A 15,137-nucleotide genomic window follows, 5' to 3' on the forward strand; every position below is an offset into this window, starting at 1 on the left:
AGGCCCACTTTCAGAAGCAAACTTCAGGTCTTTTTCAAGGTAAAATACCATGTTTATTAAAATACTTATGTGCTTAAAATGCTCTTATATTAAGTCAAAATCTGTCTCTGTGCTTTTTTATATTCATTAGTTCTATTTTCATTCTTTAGCACTTCCTAATGACAACTTTTCAACTGTTAAAAACCACATGCCTATTCATTGTCCTGTTCATTCCTTTCTCCAATTTCTTCAATGGCTTTTCATCAGTTATCTGTTAGGTTTATGTTCCAGCAGCACAACTCAAGAAAAGTTTAAATCAAAATCCAGAGACTATAGGCATGGGCGGGGGATCTCATTGTTTGGGAAAAAACAGAAACACAAATGAATACCTTATTGACCCAATTATCCTCTAAAGCCTTTTTAGCTTATAGGCATATTAGTAGCTATTAACAATTGAAAGAACAGTGTCATAAAGACTTTTGATAGCAGTTGTGCATCAGATTAATCAAAGGAGGAAACTTGGCAAAATGGAGAGTTTAGAGGATCAAACAGATCTCAGTTTTCAAGTTGTGCCACTTGGGAACTATTAAAAACTTTGACAAGAAACTTAACCTTTTTAATTTTCTTAACCAAGAAATGGGAATGATTAAATGTATTTTATAGGATTGCTGCAACACCATATTATAGTAGGTCCTCAATAAATGGTGACAGTTGCTATTGAGATAGAGATATTTAGATAAAATTTTATAGTGTTTGGTTTCCAAGATCCATTCTAAAGCTGGTATGTTTTATTTCACCTATTGTTTTCTGTGAGATGTGTTCATGTTTGAACTGTACCATAACTAAAATATAATTTTGACTTGTGAGAAATTATCTAGTAAGTGACCCTACAATGTACTTATCAAACCTAATATATATTTTAGTAATTAAAAGATGTATTTTGTAGTTAAATATGTAAGATTAAATAGCTACCTGTATCACTGGAGATATGGCCAGGGTTAAATCAGTTAGGCACATTTACTATGTGTTTCATCAAGAGAATATGATATAGAGAGTTGGCTACATAAATGTTGGAGAGTTGAATTAGCAAAGTGAAAGCACTAAGGTAACTGAGTGATGATAACTGCTGAAAGCAGCTGCTGCTTCTGTACTGGAGAAACAGAAAGGAGCAGGGGTTGTAGAACTAAGGCCCATTGAACTGAGGATATGGTGCTATCTGGCTGCTGTTGTTATGTCTAAAAAATTGTGATGAAGCAATATTTGCTGCTATCAGCAAAGCATTGTTTTGCTTTGATAGGAAACAAGAGGGAGTTTCTCATGTTTTCTAGTCTCCCCCTAGTGTTCCTTACTGGCAGAATCTTGCATAGAGTCAGGTGACAAACAAGAAATCTAGTTTGCAGATACACAGCCCTAGGATCACAAAATAGGGTATGGGAAGGTGTGACTCTGAAATAAGACATAATTGTTTGAGAAATGGAATGGAGACCTGAGACCTTTGTGTGGAATATATTATATTTTCAAGACCTAATTTATATATATATTTTTCATGTAGACAGTTTATGTTTTGAAATCCTTTTTTCTCTAGAAGGAACTTACCTGTACATATATTTTCTATCAATATTTTAATGTGTGTTCTTTTTATAAAGGATGATTGAATTCATTAACAGTTCTACAATTTGCTCCCCATGCTGAAACTTAAAAATTTGTTTTAAAACTTCATGAATCTCTAGGAATCCCTTTTCTTCTTTATTGTATTCTTCCTAGAATTATGATTTGCATAATATAACATGAATTAAAAATTAAATCTGAGGGCTAGGATTGTGGCTCAGTTGTAGAGCACTTGCTTAGCATGTGTGAAGTACTGGGTTTGATTCTCAGCACCACATATAAATCAATTAAAAATAAAGGTCCATCAACAATTAAAAAAAAGTTTAAAAAATTAAACATGAAATATGAATTCATTTTTACAATCACAAGTTTATCATTTGAGTAAAATTACTAGTGTGGTTTTTAGTTTCTTGAAGTTAGAGTAGGGTGGACTTGTAGAGATAAGGCTGCATCTGTGATTTTAAAAGATAATATATTAAAAAAAGATCTGTTCTTATTTTCTTACAAAAGTGAGCCAATAGACTACAGTCACATTTTTTGATTAGGAATAGTTTGGTGTTTTTGAAGGAAGTAATTTTTTTTTCAAATACTAGTATTCACAGCAAATGTACTAATATTACCTATGACAGGCCCACAATTCTGTTATGACTATTAGTTACACAGTTTCCAGTCTACATCCATTGCTTATTTGGTTCTTGCTTTCACTGAGATATGTTTGTGTGTTCTAATGAAGAAATCTTGTATTTGTTCAAAAAGCATGCATGTAACATTTGTAAAAGTATGGTAAGACTATACTTTGGTGAATTATGTCACATAGCATATGTTAAATAGAATGGTAAATAGAATTGTTAAATAAATGTTAGTGAAATTTAAAGTCAACTTGTTTTTCTGGTTTATATTTTATATAATACATATTATGTAATTGTCTGAAACAGAACTCAACATGTAGAAGTAATTTTCTTCATGTTTTTAACCAGTAATAAAGATGGGTAATGGTCAGTTACCTAACACTAGTTGAGAGCATAGGTTTTTTTTTGAGGGGGGGATACAATTGGTGTACCAATGTCAGTTTTCAAACACTGCAGCTCCCTTTGTTAACCCGTTCTCTGTCCAGCTGTATTTATTCTTGTGAGTTGCTTCTACATCCTTAGTTTAGTGTCTACTTTCTTTTATCATTTGTGTAAACTATTTTGATTAATGCCCTAGCTTGGTGTGCTGGAGGGTCATAAGATAAGAGCTACAATTAAGTCATTTTACTACCTATTGGTAGGAGGAATATGCTTGAAAATGATAGGAAAGAGGCATAATTTTAGTTAGCTGAGAACTCATAGCATTTAGAGCTCAGGACATTCTTTCCTAGCTGAGGGTGTGTCCTAGAGGTAGATCAAAATAGGTGAGGATACAGTTTGAAAAAGTATATTTAACCTTATAGCATAATTTTATACTGGGAAATGAAAATTTAAAAAATTTGAGAATGCATTGCTATAAGTTTAGTTTAGTTACCCTCAGCCTCTGTGACCATATTGTTAAACTGAAAATTCCAGGAATAAACAATTCATAAATTTTAAATTTTAAATTGCACACTGTTCTGAGTAACATTACAAAATCTCACATTGTCCCACCCCATCCCACTGAGATGTTACCGAACTGTGCTATCTATGCTACCTAACCGTTCGTTATTTGGCAGCCATCTTGATTATGACATCAGCTGTCTTGGTATTGAAATGCTTGTATTCAAGTAACCCATATTTTACTTAATAATGGCCCCAAAGTTCAACATTAATGATTCTGGCAGTTCAAATATGCCAGAGAGAAGCCATAAAACATTTATTTTAAATGAAAAGTTGAAGGTTCTCAATAAGGAAAGAAAAAGAAAAGAAAAAAGAAAACCTGTATACTAAGATTGCCAAGATCTACATTAAAAACAATCTTCTATCTGAAATCATGAAGAAGGAAATTAATCTTATGTACGCAATATAATCAAAAGTGAATGGAGTCTGTTATTTTATTTTCACACCCTAAAAACTGAGAATAAATTGTTTAGTTCTCCATGTCTTGGTGTTCCTATTTATGGAATGAGATAGGACAAGATCAGTGGGAATACTTATGCCCCAGTCCAACCTCAGATCAATTAAACCAGAGTCTCTGGAGGTGAAGTCCAGATGTTCATATTTTCTAAAGTTTTCCAGGTGGTTCTAATGTGGGAAGCAAAGATTGAGAACCACTAAATTATATGACAGTGCTACTCAAAGTGTTGTCTGTGAACTTCCTGCTAATCCACAAAAAGTGTTTATTATTATACCGCAAGGACATATGTATATTGTGGCAGAATATAAATCAAAGCACTAGTGTACTGTTAAATTTGGTTGATCCTTCCATCCCCGCCTGCTTTTGGTAGTAAGACCATTGATTGATTATGTCCCAGCACTGTTGCTCAATTTGTTTTGTTAATGGGGATTAAACTCATGGGTGCTTAATCATTGAGCCACATTCCTATTCCCAGCCCTTTTTATTTTTTTATTTTGAAACAAGGTCTCACTAAATTGCTAAGGCTGGCCTCAACCTGTGATCCTCTTGCCTCAGCCTCCCACATCACTGGGATTACAGGTGTGTGCCACCACTTCCAACTCAATTTAAGTTTTTTAAGTGTCCTATATATGAGATACTGGGACATCATGGGTTAAGGAGGTGGTGAATTTAATTGTTACATTCTGGCAAAAGCTCTTTATTTGGTTTTAGACCAGAACTTGAAGTAGTACTTCTCTAAGATTATTTCCTGGATTTTAAATTCTTAAATTCTGTGTGTGGATATTTAATATATGGTTGTTTAAAACTTGATCTAGAGAGCGCTCTTGCAGTACCAATTTATATTATAATGAAAGAATGTCATTTAGATAATGAAAATGGCAAAAAATTGAAAGATTAAAAATGTTGGATTTTTTTTTTTTTTTTTAAGAGAGGGAATACTGTTTTAAAACCCTTCAGAGAAATGGACAGCTTGGGTTTGTGACAACACATTCATGTTTTAAAGCATAGGCCAGTAATTGTATGTGAGAGCATATAATACTACATACAGATTAATTGATCAGACCAAACTTTTCAATGTTCAAATCAGAATAAGCTTCCCTATAAAAGCAGCACCTTTGTGACATATTTTAACTTTAGTATTCCTCTCCTTCTTTCTCATCCTCTCCTTCAGCAGAATCTACATCAATCACATAATCTTTCTCTTGGGCAACCATGTCCTCAAAGGCCTCAAAAAACTTTTTCCTCCATCTCCTCACCCACCTACCAGTGAACAAGGCATGCTTGGCATACATCAGGTCAAACTTGTGATCCAGGTGAGCCCAGGCCTTAGCAGTGGCTGTGATGTTACTCAGCACACTGTTCTATGGCCAGGTCTCCACCAGGCACCACAGTGGGAGACTGGTAATTAATGCCAACCTTGAAGCCAGTGTAGCACCAGTCCACAAACTGGATACACTTGATTTTGATGGTGGCAATGGCTGCATTGACATCTTTGGGGACCATATCACCGCAGTTCAACTGACAGCAAGTCACATTTTACCATCTGGTTGGCTGGCTCAAAGCAAGCATTGGAGATCTCTGCTGCTGAAAGCTGTTCATGGTAATCTTTCTTAGCAGAGATAACAGGAGCATATGTGGCCAGAGGGAAGTGGATACGGGGATAGGGTGCTAGGTTGGTCTGAATTCTGTCAGGTCAACATTTGGGGCTCCATCAAATCTGAGGGAAGCAGTGATAGATGACACAATTGACCTATCAATCTATTCAGGTTGGGCACACAGTGTCAAGGTTTCTGTGATAGATGTCATAGATGGCCTCGTTATCTATCATGAAAGCACAATCAGAGTGCTCTAGGATAATGTGGGTGGTGAGGACGGAGTTGTAAGGCTCAACTACAGCTGTGGAGAATTCCAGCTCGGACTTCTTATTCCATCAGCAGAGAGGTGAACCCAGAACCAGTTTCCCCACCAAAGCTGTGGAAAACCAAGAAGCCCTCAAGGCTTGTGCAGTGATCAGCCACTTTATGAATTCAGTCCAAGACAAGGTCAATGCTCTCCTTGCTGATGGTGTAGTGGCCTTGTGCATAGTTATTGGTATTATCTTCCTTGCCTGTGATGAGCTGTTCAGGGTGGAAAAGCTGACAGTAGATCCCAGTGTGAACTTCATCCATGACACTGGGTTCCAGGTCTACAGACACTGCTTGTTGCGCCTGTCTTGCTAAAGAAGGTGTTGAAGGAGTCATCTCTTTCCCCAATGGTCTTGTCACTTGGCATCTGGCCATCAGGCTGGATGCCATGTTCCAGGCAGTAGAGCTCCCAACATGCGTTGCCAATCTGGACACCAGCCTCACCAATGTAGGTGGAGATGCACTCACACATGGTTGCTGCTTTGTGGTTGCAGGGCGAACGGTGGAGAGGAGAGAAGTTGTTGCTTCTTACAGTGGGACTCTTAGGCAGTTGTTATAAGAGAACTTGCTGGATGATTATTTTTTTAAAGAACAAATGGATAGTTTCTAAAATGGAACATGTTCCATGCTACCACCAAATTATCAGTAATATTGTATGGTATAATTTCCTGGCACTGGCCAATGCACCATTTTTTCTAAATTGTTGCAAGAGATACTTGAATTACACATGATTAACTATTAATAATTGCAAAGCAGTTTTAAAATGTAGAATATTTTGTGTGATATTTAATAGAATCCAATAGCGATAAGTAAAGACAATTCTTATTAATAGGCATTATTTTGCAAATAACTTAAATCATACCAAAAGGATGGTACATGAATAGACAGAGAATACCAGACTCACGAGAAGTTTTGCCTGTGACAGAAAAACATTTTAAAGTGATAGTATATTGTGAAACTTTTAGTTTGTAAACTCTTTTGTATTTGAAGTTAGTAGTATCAAAAATAGTATCGGGTGAAAAGTAATCTATTTTGGAATTGTAGTATATTAATTCTCTTTACCAAACTGTATAATTTTGTTAAAGGTCAAAATGGACTTGAATATTAAAATGCTAATTTAATTGAAAGTCCATTCTAAACCTCCCACTAACTTTTAAAATAAATTTAAGGTCATCTTCAAAACTTTTTTCTCTAGTTATTATGATACTTTATAGATTATTATAGGAAATTACTTACTTTAATGATCCTAGGGAAAGTGTTTATAAATTATTCTGGGTTGGTAATGACAGCTCTTCACTATCAGAGGTTAACTCAAAGTCATCTGGATTCTTTTTATCCATGGTCCTGCTTGTTTATCTTCATTGAGTTCTTATTAATAAAAATGCATTTTTCCCTTTTACCACTTTTTTAAAAAATCAGTGATTTAAACAGTGAAGATAAACTATAAAATGTATATAGGAAAGACCAGTGTAATTACAAGTTTTGAATAGGGTTAACCACTACGGATTTTTTTTGGATGAACACCTGGCTGTGATTAACTGACCTTTGTAAGAAATAGTTTTCTTCCTTTCAGTTGACTTATTCCCAGTTTTTGTCTAATTCATTTAATGCATTGTAATCCCATCTTATAATCATAGGGGCCTCTGGATTGAAAAATAATAATAAATGACATTGTTCAGATGTTTTAATAAATTGTATTTGGGATTATATATTTATGAATTATTATGGCTATTATCAGAATATATACAAATAGAATAGTAAAATGGACCCCTTACATATTTATTACCAAATTATCAGTTTGTCAGCTTACATCTGTCTTTATTTCATCTGTACCTTTTCCACTGCAGCATATCTCAGATAACATGTTATATTCATAAATATTTTCCAAGGGAATTGAATTTTAGTTGGTAACTACAATGGACAATGTCTAAAAACCCCATAGGATGCTTAGAAGTTCTAGGTAATCGAGAATCTTTGCTAAAAAGTAGTTAAGAATTTTCTCTTGGAGTGCAAAGATTGTATCACATAGTAACTATGTTACTAGGATCTTGTGTAGTGTATGAATGCCCTCATAGCAGCTCTATAGTAAGGCACTGAAATTATCTTTTATTCTTCAGTGCAAGTTTTTATTTAAACCGTAATTTTTTAGCTTGTATAATGTTTTGACTTGTGTTAACTGAATTTATAATTTAGCAATTATGAACTTAATAATAAGAGACAAATGGAGAAAAATAAGATTTATGGGTTTACCAATTGAGATACAACCATTAGATTGTATTATCTAATAGAGATATTTTTGCAGATATGCAAAGATTATTAATTTTCAAACATAAAGAAGTAGTAGTGATGAATCTTAAGTGTATCTTTAAAATGAGTAAACCATTTGCCCCTTAAATTTGTTTCAGTGTATTCAACAAAAATGGAATTAGTGTTGAGAATGGTTTTGAGAAACCAGTGAGGAGGGTCATGGTCAATATTCCATGATAAATGAAAATGTAAACTCTTATGTTGAAAATGCTAATCTTACAAAGAAATAGCAAATGTGCAGTATATACATGAAGAATTTTTATTCTAGAGCACTTGAGATTTTTTTCGTGTTCTTTAGTTTTTGGTGTTTTTGTTTTGTTTTGTTTTTTGTCTGTGGCCACCAGGATAACAACTATGAATGGTTTTTCTAAATTCCAAAGGGGAGAAGATTAACAATGGATTGATAATTTTATCATTTAAGCTTTAGTGATTCTTTTCATCAGATTTAAATTGTTCACTAAAATTCTGTGTTAGAAATGTGCTCATAAATGCTACATTTTAAAAAATGCAATATACTTTGTCACCTTGTAGAATGAATCTCTTAGAGGTCAGAGTCACATTTTGAAAGAATCTTAAGGTTTCAAAATCCTTCAAATTCTGTCACTCAAAAAGCTTTTACAGTATTAATAAGTGTATGTACTCAGTATCCTTCTAAAAGACTATTTGAAAGGGTCAGTGATTCTTATAAAATTAATAAGGCAGATATATCATTGTGGTATACTGAACTACAAATGTGTCTCCAAATATGCCCACATCCTAATTCCCAAAACATGTGAGTATGTTAATTTATATGGCAAAAGGAGTTTTACAGATGGGATAAAATTAAAGATGTTGAGCTAGGGGGAGATTGTTCTGAATTATGTAGGTGATCTCAATATAATCCTAAAAGGGGAGTCAGGAGAAACTGAAAAAAAGGATGTGATGACAGAAGCAGGGGTTATAGTCAGAGAGATACTTGAAGATGCTCTACTGCTTCCTTTGAAGTTGGAGAAAGAGGCCATCACCCAAGGAAAGCAGATAGCCAGCCTCAGAAACTAGAAAAGGCTGTCTAGGGAGTAGATTTTCTTTTAGATCCTCCAGAAGAAACACAACCTTTTCCAGCACCTTGATTGTAGGACTTCTGAGCTTCAAAACCATAGATTATAAATTTATATTCCGATAAGCTATTAATTTTGTGGTAATTTGTTATAGCAGCAATAGGAAAATGATAGTACATCCATATCATTAAGTGCTGAACTGCTTTAAAATGTAACATGGAAAGTCTTTATGTTTTGATATAGTAAGATCTTGACAGTTGGTAAGTTTAAAAAATAAAGGCAGCATGAAGAAAAAAATATACTATTCTAATATTTGTGCAAAAAAAGAGGAAAATAGTTGTTTCTTTTATTTCTTACGCATGCTATAATGCATAAAATGATATCTGAAGGGTTAACTAATAATAGTGGTTAAGTAATGTGGAGCTTGGGAATTGGGCAAATTAATATACCCTTATAAAAATACTTCTTTAGTGGTGGTGCTGTAGGCCAGTGGTAGACCCCTTTCTTAGTATTTTGTGAGACCCAAGGTTTGATCCCTAGTATTAAGGGGGAAAAAAAAAAGTGAAATCAAAAACCAAACCCAACAGACATTAGACTAGTCTATGGTACCATTTTGTAAATGGTTCTAACTAAGCCTTTAGATTAAACCATTTTATGAGACCATATTATGTTTAAAGTGCCTTATACTTTGACTTCATGGGCAACAAAAATTTTTTATTCTAAATTTACTTGTAAAACAGGAATCATTAATTGGAATTATTATTTCCCTAAAGAACCAACTGACAAGAGATATATTGTTTACTGAATTCTGATTTTGTCAGAAATGAAAAGTAAACAAAGGCTTTGTTGTGAATATAATTATGTTATATTCTGCGTGGTAGTTCATGCCCTGTTAGGAGTGTTGTCACTTAGAATTGAAATAATATCTTATTGTTTAAAAAAGTGCATGTGTATTTGTGTGTACATAAAAAATGCTTTTAAAATATGACTACAAAATGCATCAAATCTATTTCTACATATGACACACACAATGCACATATAGAAATAAAAAAACTAGGTGATTATTTTGTACTATAACATGTTTTGTGACAATAAATTTTCTTTGAATATTAAAAGTAATTTTTATTTAGAAATTCTGGGAAATGATAAAATGTGCTCTTATATTTTAAATCTCATAATAACTTAAATTAAAATTCTATAAAATTTGTATAGAGCCATTGAAATGTTGGGCCCAGAATGAATTCTTGGTAAAAATTATCTAGTTCAACAGGCTGTAACACTGGGCAGGAAAGAGGTTCTGTAGTATAGAATACTAGCACTATTCAGCCTTGTAATTTTTATTTTTATTTATTTATTTATAGATTCAACCAAATCTGTTTTATTAATGCTCATCACACTTCAGATATGCATCCTAATTCTAAGTCCTAACTGAGTCTACACCCAAGGGTCCCATACTCACCTATGACATGTCTTAAGTCCGGGTTGGTGGGACTCCATCTGCTGGAGGAAGTCTGGCACAGGGGGGCAAACAGCAATGGAAGTCTCAGTCTCTCTGTCCAGGTCCTGTTAGTCCCGCTGGTGTCCAAATTCTGGGTTTTTAAGTCCTAGCTTGGTTGTGTTTATAGCTGATAACTGGTTAAAGCCTGGGGTGTACACCCAGGGTGTAGACTCTTGTATCACTAACTTAAGTCTGTCTAAGTTCTGCAGTCTATCTGAGTTCTGGAGTTCACATTATGGGCACATTGCTTATAGTCATTCACTATTTAATCAACACACATTTCACTAATCAATACACTCAACATCTGTAACATTCCTGGTATTCAGATCAAGTGTTCCCCCAAAGCTCATTGTAATGCGATAGAGGGATCACAGGGAAGATCATTGGGTTATAAGAGTCTTTACCTGGTCGGTGAATTCAGCCCTGATGGGATTAACTGAGTGGTGGCTGAAGGCTAGGGAGTGTGGCTTGAGGAAGTGGGAATTAGGGCATGGCTTTGGTTATATATTTGTATCTGGCAAGTGGAGTCTCTCTCTGCTTTCTGATCACCCTGTGAACCACTTCCCTTTGCCACACTCTTCTGCCATGATGTCCTGCTTCACCTTGAGCCCCAAGGAATGGAGCCTTCTGTCTGCGGACTAAGACCTCAGAAACTGTGAGCCCTCAGATAAACTTTTCCTCCTCTACAGTTGTTCAGGTTGGACCCTTTAGTCACAGCAGTGAAAAAGCTGACTAAAACAGCACCTCTGCCTACTGGGGCATTGAGGGGACTTGAGGTGGGTCTTCATCTCCAGTGGGAGAGGTGGCCTCAGCCACAGCGTGTCTCTGGGCCACTGAACTGCTCCAGGCCACATGACCCACCCTGGGCCCCTCAGAGCACACTGGATGCTGACCCACCACAGGGGCAGAGAGGGTAGACCACCCCAGCGAAAGAGGAGGTGGCTGAAGTGGGACTCCACCAGCCTCCTCTAGGGCAGGGAAGCTGAAAAATCTCTTTAGCAATGACCAAGGCTCCTCTGTCCCCAAGGATAGTATAGGCTCACTGGGCAGGATGACCAGTAGAGGAAGGGGCTCACTCAGATTGGGCAGCATAGGGAGGGGCTCACCCAGGCAGGGGCAGCAAAGGGAAGGGGGTCACCCAGGCAAGGATGTCAGAGGGAATGGCTCACCCAGGCTGGGTCAGCAGGGAAAGGGGCTTACCCAGGCTCGGGCAGCAGGGAGAGGGGCTCTCCCAGGCAGGAATGGAAGAGGCACTCACCCAGCTGTAATTTTTAATTGTGGCAATATTTTCATAGGGAGCCATCTTAGATGAACTGCTACCATTTTTGTTATCTGTATTATTTTTATCTTATTGTTTTACTAGAATGCTAACTTAGGAAGTCAGTACTTAGGCATCAGACATGAAATGACATTGCATGTTTCTGTCTTAGCATTAATACATAAGGTATGTTTTTAAACTCCTTTTAAAAATTCCACGGTATAGGTAATTTTTTTAACTGTTCTCCTTTGAAGTGGGAAGTGCTTTTATTATAACTGCCACAGGTTGTTACAATTTTCTAGTTGGTTTGCTTTGTTTTTTTCTGAGAAGGTGCTCATGTAGATTTTAATAAACTGAGAATTCTCCCATTAGAATGAGGGAGAATTATTATGGAAGATCTCTCTTTTAAAATGTAGTTTTTATTGCCTGTGGCATCTTAATCAGGAATCCAATTTTTAGCTCATTTTAATCCCTATTATCTTTCCTATTTATCAGTTCATGAAGAAAGAAATACTTCTTGGTAGAAATGACTACTTCTTTTGTACAATATCATAGGGAGACATCAACATCTGTATGTATGGATTCTATAATTTTAAAAGCCTGTGCCAAGTGCAACTATTTTAAATAACAATGTTTTCAAACAATATAGGAGCACTAGCCTGTTTGTAAAGTTAAGGGGAAAAGACAGGAAATAAATGTATTTATATTGTCACAAATTGACGTTTTAATACAAGCATAGAAAAAACGGTAAAGAAATATTCCCAGATATATACTTTGGTTATATTTGAATGGTAAGATTATATGTTATTTCCCTTTTCTTTCTGATATTGTTGATCCATCCTTTTATGGAGTACATTTGTTTTTATGATAGAAGGAAAAAATGAAATTAAAAGGCCCTGGGAACCCATCTTATTCTTTGGTGAAGCCCTATTTTAATGAGTTGATGCATATGAGAATTGTAGTTTCAATATTTGTATAACTGTGCATTCAGTAATGCACATATCAAAAATGCAAAAAAATTGTTTTCTTGAAATTGGGTCTACTTATGGGAGTTTCACATTTTGTTTTATAAAAAGACTATAATACTTATTTTGTATTTTCTAATTTCCACATTTTGTTTTATAAAGAATATTTATAATACTTATTTTGTGTTTTCTAATTTAGGTTTCTTTGAAGTAAAGCAAAAATGTAAGGCCTTTGCGAAACAATGTAGTTCTCTAGATTTTTCCTTCAAGTATTTTGCAACTGCCTTATCATTATCTGACTTTAGTCCAGTATGTACTAGGTCTTTCTGGAGAATTCAGTTTGGATTTCATGGAAGCAGCAGCCCTCTTACTTTGAGTTCACACATTATTGATTTATGCAATAACAATAATAAGATAAACTTGCCATAAATTAGTTTGGAAACAATCAACTAGAATGAAACTAGGAACTTAGCTTATTTTTATATATATTATATAGCATATATACTTTTTGGAAAAGGAAGGGTCTACTTTAACTCAGCATTATGATTTTAAGACTCTTTCATTGTGTGTGTATGTGTGTGTCTCTCTCTATATATATGTGTTTATCAATAGTTTTTGTATTATTTAGCAGTAATTCATCGTATGAATATAGTATCATTTGTTTAGTCATTTACTGGTTGATGGGCATGAAAGTTGTTTCTCATTTGGGGCTGTTAAAGAGGTAGTGAACATGAGCCCAAGAGTTTGTATTGATGTATGCTTTTATTTCTCTTGAGTAAATCCCTAGGTATGGACAGACTAGATTGTATAGTTAAATGAATATTTAACTTTTAAATAAAATTACAAAACGTTTTTCTAAAGTGGTTGTCCCATTTTCTATACCCACAAGCAGTTCATGAGAATTCAAGTTATTTTATATCCTTGACAAGACTTGATATGATCAAGTCTTTAATTTCAACCATTCTGTTAAGTTTATATGATATGTCATTATGGTTTCAATTTTCTTTTCCCTAATGACTAGCTATGTTGAACATCTTCTCACATTATTATCTGCATCTCTCTTTGAGGACAATGTTCAAATCTTTTGTCCATTTAAAAAAGTTAGAGGCTTCCTGGTTGCTTTGCTCTGAGCTGCTTTCCTTCACCATGATGTTCTGCTTTACCTTGGGCCCAGAGCTATGAAATTGACTGACTGTGGAATAAACCTGTGAAACCATGAGCCCAGGTAAAGTTTTCCTCCTCTATGTTGTTCTTGTCCACAGCAATGCAAAAGCAGACTAAAGCAGAAATTGGTGCTGAGAAATGGGGTCATTGTGGTGACTAATCTGACTATGTGGTTCGAAAGCTTTTGAAGCTGGTTTGTATGGAGATAAATTTTTGAAAAGTTTAGATATGCAGACTGGAAAACCTTTAGAATGTTGTTATCAGAGCTTAATGGGCAATTCTGGTGGGACTCAGAAGACCAGAATGTCAGTAGGACAGTCAGTAAAGACTGGGCTCATAAGGTTTCAAAGTAGGATTCTCTTGGAAATTAGAATAGAAACCATTCATGTTATATTCTGGCAAAGAAGTTGTCTACATTTTGCCCATGTTCTGAAACTTTTTGTGAGGCTCAATGTAAAGGAGATGTACTAATTATTCTAGTGGAAAAAATTTCAAGGCAGCATAGCATTTAGGTGTCAGCATGGATATTGCTGATGGCTTCTATCCAAGTTTTCTCTGATAATCAGGCACAGAAAGCAGATGGAAATATTTGAAAATCTTGTAGTTTTGTCAGAAAAATGTGAATAAAACTGGGGCTAAGGAGGTTGTGGTCGCTAAAGACATTATGGCCACTAAAGAGATGCTGAGTATACTGTGCAAAGATAGTTTCAGGAAATCTCAGGGATTGATTGGCAAGACCACACTCATCTCAGGCTCAAAGGATGTAAAAGTAAAAATTCCTTTGAGAAGAGGCCATGGGAGCACCCTGCTTGCCCAGACAGACCTAGGAAGTTTTTTTCAGCATGCTCAGCCACCCAGGCATTGAGAGGCTGCTGCAGTTGAGGTCCCATGAGGCTTGGTTTAAGACAGTGGCAGACCTTGGCAGCAATCTCATAGTGCTGGTTCTATAGGAATATAGGATGCTAGAATTGAAGGGTCATGGAGGCTTCCACAGAAATTTCAAAGGAAGGCCTGAGAAACTAGGCAAAGTGTAGCAGGATCAGAGTCCCTGCAAGCTGTTCCTGAGAGGGTGATGCCTGAAGATGTGAGAAGGAAGCTGAAGCTACAGTAGTGACCCCTGAGATTAAGAGATGCCAATAAAGGGGATGTCTCCCAAGGAAAGCTATGGGAATCAAGCAGCAACAAGCCAAGAGAGTCCTTGTGCGCTGCAACCAGCAAAGCCATAGGAGCAGAGAGCTACACAAACCCTTTAGAGAGAAAATCATGATGCCAGATGTCCCAGATGCTGGGTGTGGAACTACATGGCTTCTTTGCCCAGCTGGATTTCCATCTTGCTTTGGTCTCATCCCTTCTTTTTATGTCCTTATTTCTCTCTTTTGGAATGGAAAT

The 15,137-nt window shown here is 35.7% G+C and overlaps 1 protein-coding gene and 1 pseudogene across 2 annotated transcripts in view; one reads left to right on the forward strand and one right to left on the reverse strand.

The window, feature by feature from the left end:
• The window catches only part of Hs2st1 (heparan sulfate 2-O-sulfotransferase 1), a 172,010-nt gene that overhangs the window by 86,242 nt on the left and 70,631 nt on the right, over positions 1-15,137 (forward strand). The gene's annotated exons all lie outside the window — the stretch shown is intronic.
• Positions 4,749-5,991, reverse strand: LOC124091990 (tubulin alpha-1A chain-like; annotated as a pseudogene).

The sequence above is a fragment of the Marmota monax genome, unplaced genomic scaffold (genome assembly GCF_021218885.2).
Source record: "Marmota monax isolate L192 unplaced genomic scaffold, Marmota_monax_Labrador192_F-V1.1 WCK01_AAM20220418_F8-fsc00046, whole genome shotgun sequence".
Lineage (NCBI taxonomy): Eukaryota > Metazoa > Chordata > Mammalia > Rodentia > Sciuridae > Marmota > Marmota monax.